Source organism: Rhinatrema bivittatum, chromosome 18, assembly GCF_901001135.1.
Source record: "Rhinatrema bivittatum chromosome 18, aRhiBiv1.1, whole genome shotgun sequence".
In the NCBI taxonomy this organism is placed as follows: Eukaryota; Metazoa; Chordata; class Amphibia; order Gymnophiona; family Rhinatrematidae; genus Rhinatrema; species Rhinatrema bivittatum.
In genome coordinates this window covers 24216366-24242889 of record NC_042632.1, presented here as the reverse complement: position 1 = coordinate 24242889, position 26524 = coordinate 24216366, and the positions used below count along the sequence as shown (strand labels likewise).

The 26524-nt window shown below is 40.0% G+C and overlaps 1 long non-coding RNA gene across 1 annotated transcript in view; it reads left to right on the top strand.

Annotated features, from left to right (window-relative positions):
* LOC115079926 overlaps window positions 1-25684 on the top strand; it is a 138800-nt gene extending 113116 nt beyond the window's left edge. Inside the window, exons 7-9 of the long non-coding RNA XR_003853448.1 lie at window positions 12080-12259; window positions 25017-25078; window positions 25541-25684. This is a non-coding gene — a long non-coding RNA (uncharacterized LOC115079926). The remainder of the gene's footprint in view (window positions 1-12079; window positions 12260-25016; window positions 25079-25540) is intronic.
* The last annotated feature ends 840 nt before the right edge of the window (window positions 25685-26524 follow it).

The window sequence follows — 26524 nt, the reverse complement described above, 5'->3', positions numbered from 1 at the left end:
GAGTTATAGTTCATCTCAGCTATGAGATTTATCATTTTCCTTTGCTGTTTTTGTCTGCAAACTCTGGAATAGTGATTGATTTTTCCTTCCGCAGATTCTATATGTTGTGCCATGGGCTGGGCACTTGCCAGTTTCATGTCATGCCCTCATAGTCACAGCTTTTAGTGCATGGTGTGATATCCCTTTTACTATGGTGCTTTCTGCTATTTTGGTAGATCCTTGCAGCTGTTTGTTTTGCTCATATGATGCACCATTTCAGGCTCTGATGTGCTCAGCATTTTAATCTAAGTGAGTGCTGTTCACTTGCTTTATCTATGGTCACTTGCAAGATTAATGTGGGGGTTCTGAGCATTCTCATATGAACTCCCCTGACTTTGATGCCTATGACTAATTGGTCACAGATCACGTCTCTTTTAAAATCACATACTTGCAGTCTGGTAGAATATTGCTCTGCTCTTTTTGCAGAGAAGCACATTTTAAAGAAATTGAAGACAATTCTTTTTCGCTCAGTGTATAATTAAGTTCTTAAATTCATTGCCAGAGGATGTGGTTAAGGCATTTAGCATAGCTGGGTTTAAAAAAGGTTTGGCAAGTTCCTGGAGAAGAAGTTAATAAACTGCTATTAAACACATTGACTTAGGGAATAGCCACTGCTTATTACCACCATTAGTAGCATGGGATCTCTTTAATGTTTGGGAACTTGCCAGGTACTTGTATCCTGGGTTGGCCACAGTTGGAAACAGGATGCTGGGCTTGATGGGCTCTCAGTCTGAGCCAGTATGGCATGTTCTTATGCTTGTGTATATTTAAGGAAGAGAAAGCATTCATATGTTATCAGGCCAATATTCAGTAAGCTATTTAGTGGACAAATTATTCAGATAAAGATAGCCAGATAATATTGCCCCTGATATTCAGTGTGATAAACATCCTGTTGAATATACTTAGCTAAAGTTATATGGCTCCCTATAGTGGATAACTAAAAATCTAACTGGCTATATTTAAATATAATTGTTTTTTTAGTTCTCCGACCTTGTGTGGCTGGATAACTTGCTTCTTAACCAGATATCCTTAAAAGATATTCAGTTAAATAACATTGTCAAAACCTAAGAAAAATAAATAAATAAATAAAAGGTCCAGTGGCTCAATCTTCTCCTTCCCCCCCCCAAAATGTCATATGTGACCCTGATGGGCTGTGCATTCCATACCCGCCAAACCCTGGGTTTTCCATGTTGGGTGCTGCCAGCCACAATGCATATCAAGCTGCTACCCCTTCCCCCTCCACCCACCATCCCACAGTGGTGATGTGCTGACTCTCCCCATTCCCCCCGATACATTAAATTTCCTACCAGGAGTGATTATACACTTCTTCACTCCCAGTGTTTCTGACAGGCAATGCTGAAAGGATAAGTTTATGTTCGTAGCTTAAGCACTGGGAATAGGGAAGTGTACCCATCTCTCTCTCTCTGCAAGGACTTTTAAGGTATCTGGGAGGATGGGGAGGATCAGGAAGAGAGGGCTGTGTGTGTGTAAGGTATGAGGATGGAGGGTAAAAGGAGTAGGCATGGGCATGACAAGCAAGTGCATGGGATGAGTGGGAGGTGAGAAGATGAGGTGGAGGAGTAGAGGCAGGGAGGATGGCAGAGATAGTTAGAGGAAGGAGGTGGAGGGGCCTAGGCAGAAGTCTCCAGAGGAAGGAAGTCAGTAGGGCAGACCTAGAGAGAGAGGACAGAGGGTGGAGCAGTGGTCAAAGGAGGAGCAGGTGGGGTAGAGGAGGAAGGGCGGGGGATGGGGAACTGGGAGCGGGAGTGAGCGGGAGGAAGGGAGTGACACAATCCCTTTAGAAGTGGCAACCCAATCCTCAGGCATCCAGGCAGTGAGTAGGCAGCAGCTTCAGGAAGAAAAGGAGCTGCTGATCCAGGACATCCTTGAGAACTACACCATGTTGTTTGGGATCCAGGTAGCTAAAATCACGGAGGCAAAGGGAATCATTTGGAAAAGCATCGTGCAAGGATCTTGAGACACAGTGGGATAAAGAGGAGCAGTGAGCAAGTAGCCCACAGGTACAGAGACTGCACGACTCTACTCAAGAGCAAGGTGGCAAACAGGAGGAAGTACATTAGGGAGACTGGAGGAGGAGCACCAAGCATCTTGACAGCCATGAAGCAGTGCTTGATCAAATGGTGGGAACCTGACATCTTTGTGAGCATAGATGAGGCCCTGGCAACTATTAGAACATGGGCCAGTAAACAAGACAAACCAATAACCTAATGTATGCTATAGATACTAACACCTTTTGATTAGGATGATCACATTTGAGGAATCTTTGTGGACATCTTATGCAAAATTGTATAGTTGTACTTTTTATCCTTGATACTTATATGTTCTGATCTTTGTTTCCATAAGTCCCAGCAGTCAAGCTCCAGATCCCAGCCATCACCATGAGGATGTTCCGGCAGCCTCACAGTCAGAGGAGGGAGAGTGCCATGTGTCCAATGCACAGACACAGTACATGGAGGAGGAAGAACCTGTAGCTCAGCAACAGCAGCTGGAGGAGGTGGAAAAGGCGATACTGCTACCCCCTTGCTACCAGCTTAACCCTTTCCACCTTCATCGTTGAGATAGTAATCCAGTGGTCAGATGTAGAGGCACCGGAGCCAGAAGATGGTTCAAGCACTCCCATGGTGCTACTGCAGGATATCTCTCAAGCACCAGAGAAGCAGTGAGGCAGCCAGCCAGCTGAAGAGGTGCAGGCAGAGTAGAGGCCTATTCAGATCCCACCCCTACTTCCCCACCATCACCAGCAGTGGATCAGGAAGAATGCATGGACTCTTGGACTGCATCAAAAGAAGGCATAGTGTCCACCTGAGGAGAACTTATAAGCATGAGGAGGGCTCAGAGGGAGCATCCAAAGCTTAAACTTTCTGTCTCACAAGGCTTCAACGACATGTCAGCAGTCCTTAATAATCTCAATGTCACTCTGGACCTGAATTGCCAAGTTTTGTAATTGCCAGCCCCAAGTCCTTCACTATGTTCCCAGAAGTCCACAACTCCTAGAAGCATAGTCCCTATCTGTCAACACAGGCCAGGAGCTAGTGACGGGAGCAAATGTCACTACCCAGAAAGAAGCTTTGTGGTAGCAAAGGCTCTTGAGGAAGCTAGAAGGGCCTTTACTACAGAAAGTGCTGTAAGTAGTCACTGAACCTGGCCTGTCTTGACTGAAGAGTCTCTATGCCAACTAGATGGGAGAGTAATTCTATCCTGGCTGAAGAGTCTCTGTGCCAGCTAAAAGGAGTATGGTGCCAATCCTGGCTGAAGAGTCCCTGTGCCAGCTAGATGGGTGCTAGGCCTGTCTGAAGAGTTCTTGTGCTGGCTAAATGGAAGCCTGCTAGGTCTCTCCTGGTTGAAGAGTTCATGTGCTGGCTAGATGGGATAGTGCCAGCTGTCTTGGCTGAAGAATCCCTGTGCTGACTGCTGACCTGGATGGCCATGTGTCTGCAAGCTTCATCTCCTTGCCTCTATTCTGCATTCTCCACTAGGCTCTCCCCATCCTCACCTTCTTGCTGCTGTGTCTCCAGCCATCAGGCCTCTGCCTGCATTCAGCTATCTCTAATCACTGTGCTGTCTCCATGTTGCTATCTCCAGTCATCGTGCCTCTGCCTCCATTCAGCTGTCTTCAGTCATTGTCCTTTTGCTTCCATGCTGCTGACTCCAGTCATTGTCCTTTTGCATCCATTGTTACCTTAGCTGCCTGGCTCCATTTCAACATGGACTGTCTAGGCCCTTAGAAAATCTTTGCTGCCTGGTCCCATTTCAGTGTACTTCCTCAACATAAGACTATCCAGGCCTTTTCCTAGCATGAATACTGTTTTGTTGCATCAGTTGTTCCATTTCTGCAAATCTATTTACATTGGGTTGCCACGCCCTATTTGTGCCAATAGCTGTAATCTGTGTTCTTTGCTGTAATCACCATTTTGTTTTAGGATAAGATAATTTCTCTGTATATGGACTGTAGCCTTTTCTGACAAATGTTGTTGTATCATAGAAACAAATTCACATGTTCTGTCACTTGGGCTTGTCAGGTAATATTATCTTATCCTTTCATATTGTGATTAGCAAAGATAAATAAATTGCAAAATTTGTGTGACTACATCTTCTTGTCAATAAAGTGGTCACTTTGTTTCAACTTAAAAACTGTTGTATGTTTCCTTTCCATAAAATTATAAATGGTAGAAATGTTGGAAGGAGTTAGACGTAAATGATCTTGCATGCAAGATTGGCTCAGGGCATCTTAACTTGAGCATAATCTGTTATGCAAGAACATTTGGGCAAAGCATGCAAAGTAAAATGCAAGGGTGAGCGCTAGGGAAGGCCCTTTCAGCTAAACGGTATGCACTTTGCTGCTGTACATCGCAAATGGCTTTTAGTGGGCCAAATGACCTTGTATGCGAGATGCGTACAGTCTAGCAAGCGCTCACCTCCATACTCCATAAATGCACAAGTGCATTTTCAGATGCTCTCCTAGGCCTGAGGTGCAGTTGCTCTGTACTCATGTAAACTATCACCATAGATATTGTATTGCTATGTCCATGTGGTTGTGTCTTTCTACCAGACAGGGCACCAATTCTCTGGGTCTAGCACCTACAGCAGAACTAAACATAAGCTCTGAGGGAAGGCCACTTCAGCTGATTGGTAAGCAATTGGTGTAGTGCATCTTGAGTTGGCGGTAATGTTCAGCTGCAGATGCCTTCCTCAGAGAGCTTACAATGGAAATGTAAATCTTCCCAGGTTTGAGGTAGAGTACTACACAGGACCCAACAATAGACATTTGCCATCAGAATAGTTACTTTATTCCACCTAATACCCAGGACTTACAATTCTTATGTCATCTCTTAGAGCCTGGCATCTATATTGATGTACCTTCAGTTGATGCCCAACTATGGTTGGGCATCAACTGTAGGTACCCTCCTACAGAGCTTAGCCAAGTAAACTCCTGGGTCCCAGATAGAATTAACTCACATTTATGGTGCCCCAAGTTATTCTAGAGCTATGACTTGTATGGTAGAAGCAGCCACAAACTACCACACTGGGTACAACTATACAGTAATATGGCAACAAAAAATATGAGTTAAGTTGTCCTCCTGCTCTGACCTTGGAGTTAAGTTTTTGACACCAGATTTGTATGGCAGAATCTAGACAGATTCTTAGGCTTTATAAGAGCTTATATAGAAAGACAGAATATTTACAGGCCTGCCACTGGGTCTACTTTCTAGCACTGACTGCTTCCTATAGCTTGCCCTCTGTCCTAATGCTGGTCTGGAGGAGGACTACTGTAGAGGATGTTACTTTGGTCATTGTTGCATGTCTACCTAGTAGAGAGGAGACTGACTATGGTAACATTAAGGGGTTGGAGGAGTAGCAAATAAAAAATTAGTAAACAGGAAAACTAGCACATTTTATCAAACAAACGTGAGTAGTAGGTGTTACTGAGTGAATTACATTTCTCTATTTAACACAAATCAAGTTGCAAGGATCAGCCTTCATGGACTGTCCCAAAAATACAATATATAACTTAACAACTTTCCCCTTCTAAATCATCTGTTCAGATCTGGACTAAGATGGGAGTAAAAGAACTGTTATATTTATGTTTATTTTAAAACTTATACTACTTTTTCATATAAAAATAGCATTTTACATTAATAAAATCATCAATCATATAATTTACAACACAAAATACATATTCTAATAAAATAATATACAAAAAAACATAAAATCAGGAAGACAAAGACAAAAAAATAAAATATCCTATTTCAATACACTAAATAAAACTGACAAACATCTAAACATTATTTGGTGATCTATTTGAAATGTATTGGATGGTTCCTGGTGGAACTACCATTAGAATTATCACTGATTGACTTTCTAATTAGCAGCATGAGTACACGAGGACTGAATGCAAATGAAACCGATTTGCTGCCCCTCACCTAGAGTTGACCGCCTCACATTTTAGAGTGAATATAAGGAAAGATTGTACTACAGTTGCCTATAAAGCACATGATCTGTAGAAATAGGGAAGATTTGATTGGTTCTATCAATTTGGCACTTCTCATAGGTGTTAAAATGTAGTAGAGAAAGTAACAAACTTCATATAGATAATAAATGTTTGTAAGCAGTTCTTCTCTTGAACAGGGCTCTAATCAAATGTATTCTTCTGTTGGTTTTCTAAATGTTTATTTTGCAATAATTTGTTTAAAAAATATACTCTTCTGAGTTCTTTGATAAAATGCATATCTTATTGAAAAGACTTCAAATGATGGTTGCAAATATTAATTTCACTTTTGGTTTAGAATGTATAGCAGGGTAAAGGAATTTAACTAAAAATTAAGGTTTAGCAGGTGCAGCCATAATCTAGACTATGTTATGTCTTCAATAAATACCCTGTCTTGAATATCAGGACATCAACAAGTATTTATGACATTATAATGAATGTATTTTAAATGAAATGTAAAGGTCCTTCTCATCTCTTTGTTTATATTAAATGACATGCTCTATCCATATTTTCCTCTGATTTGAAAATCAGTGTGTTATTACATGTGTTTTAGTGGATCCTTGGGTGCTGTGGAGATGACCACGCCCACAGGGAGGAGTCCCGTGAGGAGCTACAGCACTGAGCTAGACTCTATACACAAAACACTGGAATTGAACTCTTACTATACAGCTTGAAGATAGCCACCAGGTGGCAGTGGTGAGTTGTAGTCTCAGGGACCTCGGCAGAGGGAGCCCTTCTCTCCTAGGTGACGTCAGAAGGTTCCGCAGCAAGGAGTTACTGTGGATGAGACAGATGAAATATTAGAGTACTCACTTGGTGTTAGCTGTTATGGATGCAATTCCACCAGATAGTTGTCATAGGTACTGCACTGAGGCAGGGAGAGCAAGCCCTCGAGAAGCGAGTACCTGACCCCTGAATGGCACCCGAAAATAGAACAAAGGGCCCCCGAGGAGCGGGTACCCAAGTTAGTAGCAAACCCCGAAGGGCAGAAGGAAAGCTTCCTGCAGGCAGCAGGGAAGCGGCAGAGTAACGCAGACCGGAACAGTTCATGTCCATTTGAATCTTTGCCAACTCAATGAGCTAGCAATCTTGAGAAGTAGATATACCCGGATTGGCATGATGTCAGATGAGGGTACGCCCTCGAGGTTCGCGCCACTGGGCATACTTAGACGTGGGTTGCGCACGCGCGTGCACCCTAGCAGGTACCTGGGAGGAGCAATGGCGTACGGCTGCACCATAGCCGGGGTCGCCAGAGAGGTCGGCTTGACAACGCTGCGGTAGCCGTCTTGCCCAGGTAAACGGGAGGAGCCGAGATAGGGGTGCAACAAGCGGGGCGAAGCCATTGAAGACTGACGGACGCAACATAGTGGGGTAGATATTCAAATCATAGCCAGTTTTCTAAGTTAGATAGATTTATCTGGCTTACATGGGACATAAAGCTGCACCTGCTATTGAGCAAGTCCTAAACTAGATGGATAGCTTATCCGGCTAAGTCTCAATATTGCTATTTAGCTGGATAACTCATCTAGCTAAGTAGCGCTGTCCTGTTACACCCACTGGCCGCCCACAAGTTATCTGGCTAAAAACTTAATCAGATAATTGACTTTATCTAGCTAAGTGATAGCCGCTGAATATAGCCAGATATTCAGTGGCCACTACTTAGCCGCGTAAGTTTGACTTATCCGTATAAGTGCCATTTCAATATTGGCCTCAGTGTAGTCACTGGTCAGTTGTATTTTATTCAGCATAGTTTTTGTTGGTTTGCTTAGGATACATAGTGAGATTTAGTTGTTTTTGATTATTCTTACATTTTGTGGGTTTTTAGTTTGTTTAGGATTATGTAGTGACATGCAGAGGGGTTAATATACAAGGCCTTTTCTATTTGATTTTATTGTGCAGCACTTAATTATGAATTCTTCTGTACATTCCTTACATATAGTTATGTTAAATGGTCCAAAGAGGACACATCCCTGTTCTGTAAGGATATCAACAAACACTACATCAAGACTGAAAATCTATATCACTTTTTAAAATGAATTTTCTAGATTCAAGCCATCCATTGCATAGTGAGCATATTCATTGGGGAAGCAAGGCATTTTAGTCTTTCAAAAGTCGTGTTATATTAGTATTTGTGATGTTTTCTTAAAAAATAGCGTATTATGGACTTGATTTCCTAAGAAAGGGGAAAGAGTCTAGTAAATTTGTGCCTAAGATACATGCAGGGAAGGGGAGGGGGGTCAGGGGTGCAATAATTGGACTTTTTCCATGAGCAAACCTGTGTTTACTCACATAAAAATATGATCTATTTATTGCCCTCTCTCTCTCTGTGGGTAAACGTTCATGGACTGTTCATGGGACAAAGTGGGTAGGTTGGAAAAGGGAAAGTATATGTGCAGGCTTGATTTTGAAATCTCCACAGGTACTCTCCAGCATGCACTCTGCACCCAGTTTATGCAATCCAGCGAAATTTTGAAAGGGAAACTAAAAGACCCACAGGGATGCTCATGTTTTCCTTCCCTTAAGCAACAAAAATGTCCACCATGATTAACTTCCACCAAGTTAACTTCTTGGCAAATCAAAAACATATTGCTCATGCCTCTTCTACAGCCGAGTAATCTGTATTTTATTTATTTAATGAGTTTTATATACCGTCATTCGGTTTAGCCATCACAACGGTTTACAAAGTTACAGTGTTTAAGAGAGTTTAACAGTGTTTCCAAAAACGGTTTATATGGTTGTTAACATAGAATATTTTTATGAATTAGATTTTTTTATTAAACCAAATATTACAGAACTGAGAAATAATACTAATAGTTTATGGGGTTCAACTGTCTTCATAGTGTTATCTGATGGCGGCAAAGTTTTGATTCATTGGGTGAGTTGGTAGGCTTTAGTAAACATCTATGTTTTTAGGTTTTTTTTTTAAGTTTTTAAGTTTTCTTGTGTTCTGAGATCTATTGGGAGGGTGTTCCAGAGTTTGGGGCTTCCGAGTGAAATTGCTCTCTTTTGAGTTGAGGTAAGTTGTTTGGATCGAGAAGGTGGGATCTTTAATAGCACCTTTATGTGCTGATCTGAGGTTTCTCTTTAGATCATGCAATTTAATGGATGGAGTAAGCCAGTTTTTTTGTTTTTCATATATTATTTTATGAAGTATTGATAGAATTTTGTATTCAATCCAAAATTTAATTGGGAGCCAGTGTAGAGATATCAAGGTAGGAGTGATATGATCATGTTTTTTTGATCCTGTAAGTTTTCTTGCAGTTGCGTTTTGCAGGATCTGCAGTGGGCGGATGGTATTAAAAGGTAGGTTGAATAGTAAGGAATTACAGTAGACCAGGTTGGAGAATATGAGAAGTTGAAGGACTGATCTGAAATCATTGGGGAAGAGGAAAGGTTTTAAATGACGTAATGTTAGGAATTTGTGATAACCATCTTTGATTTTAGCAGTGATGTGATTTTTGAAGGAGAGTTCTTTGTCAATTAAGATTCCGAGGATACGTGCAGGAGTGACTGGAGTGATAGCCACTTTTTGGTTTATTAAGTTGAGTGGTGGAAGTTGAGGAAAGTTGTTCTTTCTCTCTAGTAAGATTATTTCAGTCTTGTCAAAGTTTAGTATGAGTTTCAATTTGGTTAGTAGTATGGTTACAATAAGTAGCATGAATGGGTCCTTTAATTAGATTCACAATATTACTAATCTCTGTGCCTGTGACAAAGTGTTGCTTTTGAGTAAAATACTTTTCTCCAGTCCTGTTTTGATGGGATTACTGCTACAATTAAGACAGAATGCTTAATTGTAATTTCATTTATAGTTGGGTGAATCTCTCCTCAACACAATGGGACCAGGACCACCAAATAATTAACTATAAAATTTTAAATGCTGTCAGAGAACAATCACTATGTCCTGATTTCAACTGGCAACTAGTTTAAGAACTCTTTAGATCATACTTCTTTGGCAACCTGTTGAGTTATCAAATTTGTAACAGTGCTGTTATGCAACGTTAATTTACTGAAATTCTTCTATAAAAGGAAAGATTGCAGTATGAACTACATTTTGAGAATCATTTTATAAAAGTCAACATAGGGCTGCAATCTGTGTGTGGATGTCAGCATGAATTATCAAAGTAGACTTGTGCATGTAAGCCTACTTTGAAAGTTAGGGATGCGGCATAAATGCACACACTTATTATGCCTGCTAGGGAGCACTGGTGTAAATGGGTCTGTGTACATTTATGTGCATGCATTCAAAGTAGTCCCAACTCTGCTCTTGGAAATCATTATGCACAAAAGTACACGCAAAATTGCTTCTGCATGCCTTCTTCCATGCATAACCCCTGGAGCACTTTCAGAAAGCCTATTGACACACATCAAACTGTGTTTATATTCCTAAATGTTTTTCGAAAATTGTGCCCTTTAAGTTCAAGTCCTGCAATGTGAGAACCGCTAACACCAATCCTCTATAACACAGCCCTCTAGAACCATATGTTTATCACAGTCTATAAGGCTGCTCTAACATGTATTGATCAAAGCCTTAACTTTTCATGTTACTTTCATTCTGATCTCAGTTTGTTGTCTCATGAAGCTTCATGAAGTGATCATTGATTTGTATTTGTTTACCGATGTGCCATTAAGAAATTGCCTGGGTGCTTTGCTTCAGTGCTGTAAAGATCTATTAAGTTTTGCAGTCTCAACTCACAGGCAGGTGCCCATGTAGATATTTCTAAAGTTAAGAGGATAATTAGAGTGAACATATTTGCATATCAATCAACACTGAATTGCAATTCCAGTCATTATAGTTCAAGGATGCTCTCAATTAGAAATGGAAAGCAGCAGTCCAGTATTCTGCATACTAGCTGACATTTATTTAGCTCAAAAGCTGTAGCTTTATGTATGCAACTTACAAAGGGAGCATCTTCGTTATCATGGGCTAGGTAACTATGCTTTTTCCAGTTTCATCATAGACCACCATTGCTCCAGCTTCTTACTGTGCCTGTATCTTGTTAGAGTGAGCCAAAAAATAAAAACAAAAAGAGAAAATGGAAGCTTTTTAGCCTACTCTGGTCTAGCCAACTAGGAGAAAAAGGAGGTACACCTTGTAAAGAAATATGGTGACCCCTGCAGCCATATTTTAATCTGAAGTGCCTCAGAGAAATGGCGAGAAGGACCTGATCCATTCTTTTTTTTTTTTGTCAAAATCATTTTTATTAAGAACGCATGAATACAACTACAGCAGCCTCAATAAAAGGTAACCAATATTAGCCTAAAGCAGGTACAAAATATAGACATGTCACAAAACAGTTGTGCTAAAAACGATGCAAGTGCTGCAACAACTGCATGCACGCCCCCATTTTCCAATTTGTATACATCTCCCCTCACTCAACCCTCATACCAAACATCCCAATCACACACAAACATCCACCCATGCAACCCCACCTATGATTCCCCCCCCCTTCCCCGGGAGATGGTGCATTGAGAACAGATAACGAATGAACTGAATATTCAAAAGAACAACTATTCAAAAAAGTAATATGTCCCAGTTCAGGTGTGCCAGTTGAAATGATGCAATCAGTTCCATGTGAGACTATATCCAGTGTTTAAAAGTTGAGTTTGTATATCCAAAGGTAGTAGTGCAAAACAGGCAGCCCATTCTAATCGATTCTATAGATTACTATACAGTATATGCATGCATGGTCTGAAATGAGCGTTGCAATGGGTGCTAGTGTGCATAAGTATTTGCAAAACTGAGATTTTTTTTCAAAGGGGACACACTTGCTTTGTAAAGGGAACAGGTATTTTTATTTATATTCTGTCTTTCAGCATTTCAGAGTGGATTACATGCAAGTACTTTAGGTATTTCCTTGTCCCCAGAGGGCTCATAATCTAAGTTTGCACGCGAGGTAATGGAGGGGGAAGTGACTTGCCCAGTGTCCCAAGGAGCAGCAGTGGGATTTGTTCTCTGGTTTCCCTGGTTTGAAGCCTGCTGCTCGAACCATTAAGTTACTCTTCCACTCATATTGATTTGTTTGTTTCTTATAGGTCTCCTGGACGTCTTTGTACTCCCGTCAAATGATAGGAGCCTCACAATCTGCTGGCAGAAATGTCCTCATGTCATCACAGCACTAGGAGGAAATTTCCCATTGAACTTGCTCTCAAGCCACTCAGTAATGTGTACTATGGAAAACCCTGCCTTGTTCCGAAATCCCAGATGAAATACAGGTATATTGGAAAGCTGGAGCATAAACCAGTGCAGATTACTTCAGAAAAAAAAATTCAGATCCCTGACAACTTGCTCTCAAGAGTTATTGTTTCCTTTTAAGGGAAAAGGGAGTTCATTTACATATAGATGTACTATTTTCCTATTCACCTTTTTCCTCACTGTTTAATACTTCCACCCCAGATACCTTCAGGTTCCTTCATTGAGAAAGGGCTGGAGGAGAGGCTCTATCAAACATCAATGCCACTTTCTGAAAGAATTGCCACTTTCATGCAGGCAGGAAGTTTGCCTGTAGTGGCAGCCACTGCCCCTCCCGTTTGGAGCCTGAATGTGCGTGTATCATCGACATGATGCACCCAAATTCAACCATCTAACGACTGGTGGGAGAAGCCTCAAACCTGCACAAAGCAATGGCAAGTCATGGGATTGCCCCAAGGACTGCATTTGTTTCTTGTAATCCACAAAATGCATTTTTTTTCCAATGTATGAATTATCAAAAAAACAGTAAGGATTCAAAAGTAGCAATCCTCATTTTCAGACTGGTTATTGAAACCAGACTGCTGCATAGCAGGTTTTATCATGTTACAATGACTTTTTAATTATAAACATATATTTATGCAGGTTATTTTTTATGGATTTTTATGGCTATTATTTTTATATTTTTATATTTTTTATGGCTATTATTGATAGAGATGATCTGCTAAGTCAGTTTGTATTTACTCTTTGAACTGTGAAAATGAATATGTGATGTTATGAGGACCTATTTGAAAAAGAGACAACATGTTACACTTTCTAAAATAATTCTATTGAGAGCATAAACAAATATCTTATCTCTGTCTATGACACATCAGCTTAAGCTGTCCAGGAAACAGTGGCAACATGGTTTAGGGACAATTTTCAAAGTGATGTATATGAGTAGAAAGTATTTTAATATATAAACTATACACCTGGATTTACTTCTATGGACCCAAATAATTTTTTTAATGCATTGTGATCCACTTAAAAGCTCAAAAAACTATAGAAAAGAGTGAGTTGATAGTTTCAAATAAAAGAGCGAACCATCACCACCTTGGGTTGTAGGCGCTATGCTGTTAATATAATCATTAACTATCACCCACCATCCTCCTACTGATATTTTTTATTTTTAATATATCACACATTTTTTGTCAATTTACGAGGCCCCATTTCGAACAGTGTCATTTCAATGGAGGATACATCGGCTCATCAGTATAAAAACGAGTAACATCCCCTGATGAAGGACACCGTTCGAAATGCGGCCTCGTTGGGAGGAAAGTAAGATATTGAGGCTGAGGATGATATTAATATAAACAGATTATTCAGTTAATGTGCATACGGAATATTATTGAAGGATTACTTATTATATCATTTAAAATACATGTTTTCACATAAATCCAGGTGTATAGTTTATATATTGAGATTTCGGGTTACACTTGTATTTTTGTGGTGATTCTGAGTATTGGTTTATTACAGAGAAAGCATTTTACCCATATTAATCAGCTGGCTGAATATTGCTGGCCCTCAATGCAGATAAAATTCCACAACATGTGGACTTTCAGCTCCTTGAGAGAAGGCATTCCTGGAGACATGGTTAGGTTGGGTGGGGAGGAAAAGTGCACATGCGGATGGCATTTTCAAATCTTCACACGACTTTTCCAGTGAACGTCTACCCGCAGAAAAAGCAGATACAAGTGACACACACAGGGGACGGTGTGTCACTTGTGTATGCATATGTATATGTGTATATATGTGCGTGTGAGCGCACATATATACACATATACATATGCATACACATATGCATCAGCGAGCGCCCAGAGAAGCGGCAATTTTATAACATCACGCATATACACGCGCATGCAAAAACATGGCCTAGGCGCTTGTACATGCGCACCTAATTTTAATCTTGTGTGCGCTCAGCAGCGTAAGTCAGATTTGAGCCATGAAAGTGAGGGAGTTTTATAACAGGCATGAATCCATACCATGACCAGTTCCACCACTCAATTAATCAATTAATTATTTAAAAAAATGTATGTATCGCTTATCAACATTTTTAAGCGATTTAGAATAAAACATCAGTTTGTCCAGTTTAGAGCTAAGTCCTCCAACCCCACCTCCCCCAGTTACCCCTTAAACCCCTCATAGATGCCTTAGCAAAAGGTACTTGCACACGCATCTCTTGACTCCGCCCACACCATGCTCCTTTTTTCTCTGTTCTGAGATATTTGTGCTTCGGGACTTGTGGGTGCCTTTTAAAATGGTGGACATGCACATGTCCTAGATGCGCTTCCATCTCCAGATTTGGCGCGCACCCTGCTTTTAAAATTTACCTTATACTATTTACCCATCACACATTTCAAATCAAAAGTACAAGCATGCTTTCACTTTGGGAATTGCCGCAAAGCCTGGGGTCAAAAATGCACATAGTCTTTTGTCTCATCGCAGACAGCTTGAAAATCATCCCTTTTGGGGCTAAGTTGCAGTACGTAGTATTGGAATTATCTGGAGTATTTAAGACTGTGACGTGAAGATTAAAACAATATGCTAAGTGAAAATGGCTTGACATGCAGATTTAGGCAGCAAATAACGTTCATTATCACTTGTCTTGTTGAGGTAAGGGCAGTGCTAAGTGAATGTTGTGTGCTTGCTTCAACAGGAGTAACAATGAAAAATGATGCGTGTGTTTACATACCACACAGAACCAGAGACACAGGTTGAAAACAATGTGAGGCTTACTCTAACCAGTGGAGTAACAACAGTTCAGTTTTTATGTTTAATGGCGGATTCCCATATGGATCTAAAGCAGTACTCTGACAAATTAGGTTGCCAGATAGCTCAGTGGCCCATACTTAGGTGGCAGAGAAATAAGCAGCCATCCATCTGTAGATCATTGTTTCAAATGCAGCCTATGTCAGTGGTGACTGAAAGTCATCAACACCCGATGGTCTTTGAGAAATTAATTAGTCATCTTAGACTAGGATATATGTGTTTGGCATAAAATGGAATCACTGGTAATTTTTTACCCAAATTTGCCATGAGTACTCGAGGGGGCATGGAAACTGAGCTCCATACTCCCTCTTAGAAGTGGCCTTCCAGCCCGGTAAAAGCATATTGACGGCATAGCATGAGGTAGAGGCCACTGCGGTTGCTTGTGCTGTATTTGTTCTACAGCTACAAAAGAGATTAACAATTTTCCTAGTGCAGTGTCTTTTACATGTGTGATTTTTGAGCGGGAAAAAAATATATATATGAAGGGACTGAAGGATTGAAATTGATGTGGGTCAGCTTATTACGGGAAGTTTAATGATTGAAAGTGTTGGGCATCTGTCCTTTTGTGTGATCATGCGCCCTGCCTACTGGTGAAACCCATTTGGAGAGCAGGATAATGGCAATGCCTACCTACCATGGGCAGTGTACACTCACTCAGGCACTTTTCTCATTTTGGCACAAATTCAAAGATTCTAGGAGATATATATATATATATATGTATATATTATACATATATATGTAAATATGTATGTATATATAAAAATTTCTTTATTGTTGATTTATATATGTATATTTATTTTCAGTGTTTAATTCCCCATACCATATAATGTGCAAATTAGCGCCTTACTAAATGCCCATAATTTCCTCCCTCTTACCACTCCCAAAGCAAGGTGTTTTGTAATGTGGCCAGGAATTCACGACTCCTCTGAATGCCTCGTCAAAAACTGGGGTCCACCTCTGCATTGAACTGAGAGACTCATTATATGTGTGTCCCTCAGTTCATTGGTTGGACCTAATTTTTGATGATTTGTCAATGAGGTCAGGATGTTCTGGTCGCATCACATGCTGTTTTCTCCCTCTCATGTGATAGAGAGCTGGTAAAAGGGCTTTGGTTAGGAGATCTTTTGTGGTTGGTTTTCATATATATAGCATTTTTCTTCATCTCTTCTTAGCATCTACTCTCTTATTTGCAGATTCCAGCTTAATCAGTATTTGGCAATACTGAAGCTCCAGGCTCATTTCCAATTATGTTCATCAGTTGTGCAGGCAACTGCCAATGTCCGCAAAGCATGTTTACTTTTTAAGTGCCAGGTCCACTACACTGAAAACTGTCTTTACATATTTCATAGTATTCCAACCATTTCAGCATATTCTTCTGTCGTTTGATTAAATTAAATGTCCATTATTCTTTATCCATATGAGAGGCTTTTATAGTATGTATCTTATATATGAAGTCTATATGTAATTTCCCCACCCCAAGTTCTGTCATAAAAATCTGAGCCATCATTAGCATAAAGTAAAGGTTTCACTGAATCTTCAGTGTAACCTAAAAGTAGTAGAAAGAGAATTTTAAAGAGTGCTGAAACAAAATGTGAAGTAAAGTAGGTTTTAGGTTACTATTGTCTTTCTGCGGGTGGCAGAAATCGGACTTAAGCCCCTGAAGGCAATGCTTTGATTTACATTGTGGCTATAGTAGAAATGGATCATGGCTGTACCCTGTTGTGTGCTCTCAGTTTTATACTTCTCAGGTAAATTTCTATCTCCAAGGCAAGGGATGAAAAAAATCGAGAGGGAGATGATCTGAAGGGGGCCTTACTTTTCACAGGATTTCGAATGCAATGGAAGTAGTTTTTGTTATTCTTCAAACAAATGTCTCAGATCTAGTATAACAAACGAAGCTAGCTAGCCAGAGAAGACTTACAGTAAAGCACTCTGAACCCTTTTTACTTTCAGTCTGTGCTTCAGTTTGGAGATATTAACATTCAAAATCTGAAAATGTAACAGTGGAAGTAATAACCTTCCAATGTGCATTTTTTAAAATGGTATATTAAAATTGTTATTATGATGTCTTCCAGACATGAGAATACTTCCAAATTTAGGTATATTTCATTTTTTCACTACTAAAACTTATTTTAAAAATGTCAACAGACTAAAGGGGCTATTTACTAAAAACCATAAATACTTTAATGAACGCTAAGTTGACATTCATGCTCTTGTATTCATGGTATAATCACACAAGGGTCAACACAAAAATAGAACCTCTTCACCACAGTACTACACAACATACATAAGAAGAGGAATACAATAAATTGCATCAATGTTTTATTTGCATTTTATAAACCTATCTAACATTAAAAACTATCTAACACACTCATACTATACTCATGCACTCACATTTAAAAACAAACATCTTCAAGAAACATGAAAATCAGAAATATTATCAAATAATTCACTTGTAATATAAAGTGCAAATGCTCACATCATATTTTAAACATTATACAATAAATCAACCAACGAAGTCAGTCCTCAACGTATTATACAAACTTGTATTATACAAACTTGTATTATACAAACTTGTGGCAATTATTCTAATGTGTGAGTAGTGCATTTATATTTCGGTCCTTTCGTTAAAATGAATTAAATTAATTAGGTGGTGAATTTATGCTTTATTTCATTGTTGAATATTATTGAGTCCTTTTTTGGGATATGTGATAAATGATGTGATTTGGTTTGTAGATCGCATGTTGGAAAACTTGTTAAGAAATTGAAGTTTCGAAGCTCTACAGTTGTGTCACTCATTAACATTTTGAGATGATAGCTGTTATTCATTCAAACCAGTCCTATCCCTGATGAAGCCATTAAGATAAGCTTGGCGAAACGAAGATCTTTGTTGGATACGTTGAGGACTGACTTCGCTGGTTGATTTATTGTATAATGTTTAAAATATGATGTGAGCATTTGCACTTTATATTACAAGTGAATTATTTGATAATATTTCTGATTTTCATGTTTCTTGAAGATGTTTGTTTTTAAATGTGAGTGCATGAGTATAGTATGAGTGTGTTAGATAGTTTTTAATGTTAGATAGGTTTATAAAATGCAAATAAAACATTGATGCAATTTATTGTATTCCTCTTCTTATGTATGTTGTGTCTTGTATTCATGGTGACATACTTGCTGTACTATGAATGCAAACATTCCTAATCTAACAAGAAGAATATTCAAATTAACAGTGTCACATGCAAATGCATGCAAAGCAAGTCATATATATTCAATTGGGTTACCACAAATCTTTTAAGCCACATGATTTTTATTCTCACAGGTGAATGCACCTTGGAATGTGTAGTTAGGTTTTTCTACTATCCCTCTGTGTCAAACACAAGGCCCAATGTGGACCATAATTAGGAACCTTTGTTTTCAGTTTTTATTTTATTTTTCCTGGGAATTCAAGCAGGTGGCAGGCAAGAGAGTAGTCAGTATCTGTAGCAGAGGTCAGAACGGAATCAGACCAAGACAGACAGGGCAATGCAGGAACAAGACAAGGAGGTACGGCAGGACAGAGGAATAGGACAAGACAATGAGTCCAGGCAGGAGAATGAGGCACAGAAAGAAAGCAACAGACTGCAAGGCAGGAGGACCTGTTGCTAAGGCATTGAATTGCTACAGAACTGTTTCTTAAATCCCCTGGACTGGCTGAGGTCACAGGAGAGTGCCAGAGGAGAGTTCCCACCGTGGGGCCTTTCAGATGCATCTTGCGGCATGCATGCATGCCTAGGGAGAACCAGAGCTGGAGCAGAATGGCGGCGTCCTAGTCTCATTGGCATCGGGAAGGGGCTAGCAGTGTCCTGTAGTGATTGCGGATAGTTACGGGGCCATCTCAGAGCTGGCCAAACATTACATCCTCTTTATCATTTTGGTTGCCCTTTTCTGGACCTTTTCTAATTCTGTTATATCTTTTTTGAGATGTGGTGACCAGAAATGCACACAGTACTCAAGATGAGGTTGCGCTATGGAGCGATACAGAGGCACTATGATGTTCTCTTTTTTTATTGTCCATTCCTTGTTATCCTGTTGGAAGAATCTTGGTCTGATACTTCAATCTCAATTTCCAGCTGCATGAATAACATGAAACAATGGCTCAGCTATGATAAGCTAGCCTTGTGAAAACTGAAATCATACTCATCCAAAGCATGAATTTAATTGAGGTCCCTTTGACCATTCAAATTGAGGGCACTCCAAACTCTGTCTCAAAGAGTATGCATGGCTTAGGAGTACTTATTGACTCCAAGCTAAACTGTATCCTTCAAATTAGAGTGGTGGTGTGTGCTGGTTTTTATAAATTGCACCTATTAAGAGATTTGAAGTTGCTTTTACTCCCTCCCAATTTTCGGACGATAGTGCAAGCATTTTTACTGACTACTCTATATATGCAATTCTTTGTACATTGGCCTTACAGATTCTTCAAGTAACCCATTACCATTACTGCAGAATTCAGATTTTTTTGTTTTTGAAGTTTTTGGTTGTTCTTGTCATTTCTTGTTTTGGTAGGGTTGAGTTTGGTGGAAGATCTGATCTTATGGGCTGAACTGCTTCATGCAGCAGTCTTTGTGTGTGGGCAAGGGAATGTTTTTTGTTTTAAATTTGATTTTTTTCATATATGATTTTCTGTTTCAGTTCCACTAAGGCAAAACACATATCTGTGTTGGGCGAAGAATATACGTTAGAGAAGAGAGAGGAATGCACTTTAGAGAGATTCGGAAGGGGAAGAATTAATACTGAAGCCCCGTGGGAATATGAGTCCTCTGGAGGACCTTGGTGGTTTTAGTCCTGATTGAGTCTTGACTGAGGCAGTTTTTGTTTTTTCACTCCAGGAAAGAAAGAGGTAGTTCATTTTAGGAGATCTGAGATATGAGCAGCATCTCACCATAACGTTTTAAAACAATTAATTTTTTTGGGTGGGAGTTGTATGTATTAGGTTATGCAGAAAAATTGTTCCGGTGGGGCGCGTAGAATTTTCTTTTGGGGTGGGGCGTGTATACATTTTCCTTTCATATAATAATTGCTGTAGTAGGCCCAACATTTTGGGATGTGTTGGCAGAGGAATTATGTTTAGAGGCGGGTATGAAAACCTTTAGGAAGAAAGTGGTTTCCCTTTGCTCAGGCATAAGGAGACCAGTAATGTGTGGATCATTTACTCTGCAGATGCAGTTTACACTAGATGAGAATCTTTAGGAGGCAGCATTGATAAAAATGGGTTTATTTTTGTTCACAAGGTGACGTTATTGAGCAATGGCTGGATCTCCTTCCTACTGGGTACAGTGGACAATGTCTCTGCATCATCCCCAGCCCCAGATGGTCCAAGTATCAGAATCAGTCAAATCCAATCTCTCACATACAGCACTACCACTGGACCATTGGGCTATCGCAATCTCTGAGTTTTAAATGCTTGACAATGAGGGTAGGTGTAATCCTGTACTATTTTGACTCCTGTCTGATGGCATTTTCAACTCTGACCAGTCCAGTGGATTGAAAAATAAACTCTTCAAGAAGCAGTACTGGCAAAACATGTTTTAAAAAATTCATTTGACCATTCTGGAGCAATAAAAATCAGGAAAAGAATGAAGTGTTTGAGATCAGGAAGTTATTATTTTCAATTATTGCAGACTTGGCTGCAGATGACATTATTTTTTTTTCCTCTTCTTGTTGACTATCATCTAGAGAGAGCTGCTAGGCAACTAGAATAAGGCAAGATAAAAAAAACCAAAACCTTCTGGTCTCCTTTCAACTCATTATGTTAGAATCTTAAAAAAAGAAAAAAAAACCCCAACCTGTTGAGTCTGATGTATCAATATTTTAACAAGCTTGGGGAACATTAATTCTGATTTTCTGACTCTCTGCACAGAAATTCCAAGAAAAATTTAAATCCATAGGAAACTCAGTCAGGTGTAGGAAACAGCAAGCTGCTTGTGTCAGTTTTCATCTCTGATTTGACTTGTATAGCATCAGATTTCTGAGTCTGCCGCAACCTGGTTCAAATCAAAAATTGGAATATTTACAGCTTACTTTTATTTGCCATATGAGAATGACTTTTAGTACTCTTAAGTGTCTCTGTCACTTCACCAGTGAGTTTTTGCAGCCACGTCAAGTAAAGCAACCAAATCACAATCACTTTTCTTCTATCTTATTTTCTCTCTCATATTCTTGTTGAGTGTCAGTGATGAGATGTCGCAGCAGAATTCACAGCAGCTATGGTGTATATATTATTTATTTATTTAAAATACTTATAATCCTCCACCGCCGAGACACTTTTCAGCACGGATTACAATAAAACAATCATAAAATCATCATAATACAGTAAAACTCATTGCACATGCAGTAGAATCAAACAAACTTACAGAACATTACATTTATTCTGTAATGTTTTGGCTATTGCTCATGGGACTGGGGTGAGACCCACCATTCCTTCCCACAGAGGCCACCTTATCATGGATCAAAACCAGAGGCCAAGAGATGAAAGACTCACTAAGACTGACTATTCCCCTGAGCCATCCAATCCTCACGCCTGGCTTGTTGAATTTAGTTAAAAATCAATCATGATTAGTTTAAATGCTGGGAACTTTAGGATATAACCTACCCTGGGAATATTCTCCAAATTTTGAGGTTTGTACTAAAGACAGGTAAAAACAAGCTCTCATGTAGTGATTGCAAATGTGAAGCCCACACTTTATCTGGAGATTTTACCATAACTGGGGTTTATCGATTTTAGATCACAATAATAATGAAAAAAAAAGCCTTGAACTAGGGGAAACATGGTAAAGTGCCTGATTCTATCAGACATTGCTATTTTGCCATCAGTCTCAAGCGCTCTTATGTTCGCAAATTATGACCTCAATTTGATAAACTATGCCTGCAGGAAAATCTACAGATTAAGGACAGAGCTTACAGTTTCATTCACAGAGCAAAGTTTTCAGTACATCATTCTTTACCCCAACAGTGCTCGGAAAGGGTAAATTTCAAAGTCATTTACACATGACACCTGCTTTTATGCACATATAACTGTTCTATTGACCCGGGCTCAGTGTGCAAAATAATATGCATGTAACCTGGTTTCAGGTGTACTTTCATGTGCACTGAAGAAAGACAGACTGGGGTGGAGTTGGGGGCATCTTTAAAAAGAAATAGGCCAATTTTAAAAGCAGAAATGGCCACATACACCTTATGTGAGCCGTGCACAAGCAATGTGGATTTTAAAAAGCCACGAATCACACACGTATGTACCCATGCATGCATGAAAATAAGGGATGGAAAAGGGGCGGAGTATGTGCATTTAATGGCGGGGCCAACACATATGCGCGTTACTCCACATTTTGAAACCAGAAACCACAGCACACGCAGGTTTATCTGCATAACTACTGCTGCTCCTGATGAGATCTCACATTTTAGGGCTTACACAATAGGGTGAGGGGTCCAGGTCAACTGGGGGGCATTCAGGATGAAGAACCAGATGGTCTGGAAGACCTTGATGATAACTGGACAAACTGGTGGGCTAATTAGAAAACTTGGAATGTCCCTCACAGGAGCATGTTGTAAAATCCGCTTAGGTAGGTGCATTAAAGCTGGCAAAGTCCTAGGGAAAGATACGCAAAGCAGATTTGTTAGAGTAATCTCTTAAAATTGGAAGCATACTTATGACTGGTAGCTATATTTTAAATCATATGTTTGCACATATCATCAGGAAAGTAATGGAGAATAAAGCAGAGAATATCATAATGCCTCTGTATCGCTCCATGGTAGAACCTCATCTTGAGTATTGTGTGCAGTTCTGGTCATATCTCAAAAAAGATATAGCAGAATTAGAAAAGGTACAGAGAAGGGAGACCAAGATCATAAAGGAGATAGAATGATTCCCCTATGAGGAAAGGCTAAAGAGGTTAGGACTCTTCATCTTGGAGACGAGATGGCTAAGGGGAGCTATGATAGAGGTCTATAAAACAATGTGTGGAATGGAACGAGTAAAAGTTAATCAGTTGTTTACTCTTTCGAAAAGTACAAAGACCAGGGGACACACAATGAAGTTACTGGGTAATACATTTAAAACAAATAAGAGAAAATATTATTTTACTCATCGCATAATTAATCTCTGGAATACATTGCCAGAGGATTTAGTGAAAGCTATTTAGCTGAATTCAAAAAAGGTTTGGACAAATTCCTGGAGGAAAAGTCCATAAACCATTATTAAGGTGGAATTGTAGAAATCCACTGCTTATTTTTGGGATAAGCAGCATGGAATCTATTTACCCCTTGGGATTATGACTTGGATTGGCTACTGTTAGAAGTAAGATACTGGGCTTGCTGGATTTTTGATCTGATCCAGTATGGCAAATCTTATGTTCTTATATTCACTTGTGCACACAATTTAAAATTCCAGCATATCTTCGCTCATGTGCCGATAGGTGCATGTATGGGTGCATGCTTGTTTAACATTAGCCTGAAAGTGTATAAGTATATATCTTGCAAAACACTTAGGGCCTGATTTTAAAAAGCATTTGCATGTTTAAAATTGGGTTTTATATGTGTAAATCCACTGTACCCGTATAAGTGGGCTTTTGAAAATTTCATACTTAAAAATCATAAAAATATAGATGCCAAATAATCCATATTCATAAATATTGAATCCAGCTAAATATAAACTAACCCACAAAAATGGTATCAGAACGTAGAAGTGCCATAAAATCTTGATCTGATACCTCTTGCCTCGCAATGGGCTGCAAGTATTTTCAAATTAAAGCACTCAAGATTGTATTATTTACCATTTCATTGGAATGAAAAATCTAATATTACTATTGTTTGACTGTTTCAAAAACAAAACCTATCTGTAGCTGTACTTATCTTAAATACTAATTACTAAACATGATGTGGTCTATGTGCAATGTTAACCCTTAATATGCCCTTTTGAAAAATGCTACAATATAGGCCATTGAATTGTCCATAGGATATTCACATTGGGGCGCATTTTAAAAGGGTTACGCGTTTAATATATGCGCGTAACTCTTTTAAAAGCTTCCTGCTTGCGCCGAGCCTATTTTGCATAGGCTTGGCGACGTGCGCAAGCCCCGGGACACGCGTATGTCCCGGGGCTTGAAAAAGGGGGCGGTGTGGGGGCGGGGCCGGAGCCTCCAGGCACAGCAGCCATTTGTCACTGTGCCCGGGATTGTGGACTGGCCGTGCCGGCACGCTCAACCTACGCCTGCCCAGAGGCAGGCACAACTTAAAAATTAAAGGAAATGGGGGGGGGGGGGGTTTAGGCAGGGCTAGGGGGGCGAGTTAGGTAGGGGAAGGGAGGGGAAGGTGGGTGGGGGGGCGGAAGGAAAGTTCCCTCAGAGGCCACTCCGAAATCGAAGTGACCTTGGAGGGAACGGAGGAAGGCTGCACGGCTTCGCGCGCACAAGTTGCACAATTGTGCACCCCCTTGCGCACGCCGACCCTGGATTTTATAACATGTGCGCGGCTGCGTGCGCATGTTATAAAATTGGGCATAGATTTGTGCGCGCCGGGTTGCACGCACAAATCTACACCCGCGCGTAGTTTTTAAAACCTGGCCCATTAAGTGCCCTTTATGCATGTAAATTGCTACAATAGTATGTTTCATTTACATCTGTAACTCCTTTTAAAATTACCTCCTAAATTCCTAGAAGGTTCACTAAACTGGGCTTCAAAGATATTACCAGATATATGCTAAAAATAGCATGCACTCACATGCAAATGATGTAATGTTGGATGCAAATGAGGCTTTGGCGAGTTCCCACTAAATAGCACAACATGGTTTCCTCCTTGTACTATTTAGCATGCACCTGCTAAAACCTAAGAGTGGGAGTTAAATTGTAGCATGCACACTATGTATGCACACATGCTTTTTACTCCTGCTAATCAAATTGTGGAAATTAAACCTGATTTTTTTTCTGATTTTTTTTTGAGTTGGGGTCTGGAGTAAGTGGTGGAAGATGTGAATGAACTGATGTTTGGAAGTAAGTGCACAAGTAAGTATTTTCATAAGTGTGATACGGGTATACATCAGTCGATGATGTGTATGCATACTTTGTTTATAAAATACTGTATGTAAATGAGTATGTACAAAACCCCACCCCATGAAGCCCTCAAAATGGACTCATTGTATGTGCTTACATTTCTGTGCAGCAGAGTCAGTACACATATACTCCTACTCTCTGAAAATGTGCTTTCTGTGTATAGAGGCTACCTATACGTGTATATGCTGATTTTACATTCACAACTACCATATAAGTCTTTGAAATATACTCCCATTATGCAGCACCCCTGACTTTTCAGTACAGTCCCCAGAAGGCCCGTCAAAGCACATCAAAATCTTGACCTGTAGTGCTCTCTGTCCAATATGGAGCATTGCACAACTCTACCAATACAGCAAAAGTGAAATGCACTTTCGTGAACTAAATTTTTTTTTTTTCTCCATATTTTTATTTTAGTAGTGGATGGTCATTCTGCAAGAGAGAAAAAATAGCAAGAAACTGCAAAAGTTCCTTTGCTGCTTCCATGCAGATCCTCTCTCTCTCTCTGATTCTCTCTGGAAAAAGGTTGGGATTCAAAATAGAAGAAATCCAAGAGATTAATTGCAGGAGATGAAATGCAGAAGGAGATGGGTAGGTAGAGGGTAATTCTATTCATGTGAGTTTCTTAAGTATGTCCTAAGATTTGAAGTGTAATTTAGCATTCATTAATCATTGATGTCTACTTACAAGTATTCTCAATAAATTAAAAAGTGACCTATTCTTTACAAAAATATTCTAATCTCCGAAGAAATGTCCATTGATGAACTTTTCTTCTTTCACCTGACCTTAAAGGAGTATAAATGTATCTGTTTCCTAACAGTGGCATGACTGTGGTGCTGGGAGCAGGGAAGGTGCAAGGGTATTGGGCGCCCTAGGCGAACCTTCTGCCTTGCACCCCTCCGCCCCCCCCCCCCGATCCAATCCCCAGCTCCGGCCCCGAACTCATTTACTCACAGGACCCTTGTCTTATACACACTTAGGTTCCTTGTCTTATTCACACATGCACCCTTACATAGGCTCCCTCCCTCTCTCACTAACACCATTGCTTTGTTGTACACACTCAATCCCTCTCATACACACACACAGATAGAAGCACCGCTCATGGCCCGCTGAGACTCTGCTTCTTTCGGCTGCAAGCAGGATGGGTGCAGCTCGTGGCCTGCCCAGTTCCGCTGCTCGCAGCCCACCAAGTCTCTACTCCTCTTGGCTGCAATTGGCTGCTCTTCGCTGCCCCCTAATGGCTGGCGCCTTAGGCAACCTCCTAGTTTGCTTATTAGGATGCACCAACCCTGGCTGAGAGGCAGTGGGAGAACTAAACACAAACACACATACAACCTGAACAACAAATGCAAGGTTGGAAGCAGTGGGAAGGAAATGCAGATTAGAATGAATGAGAAACAA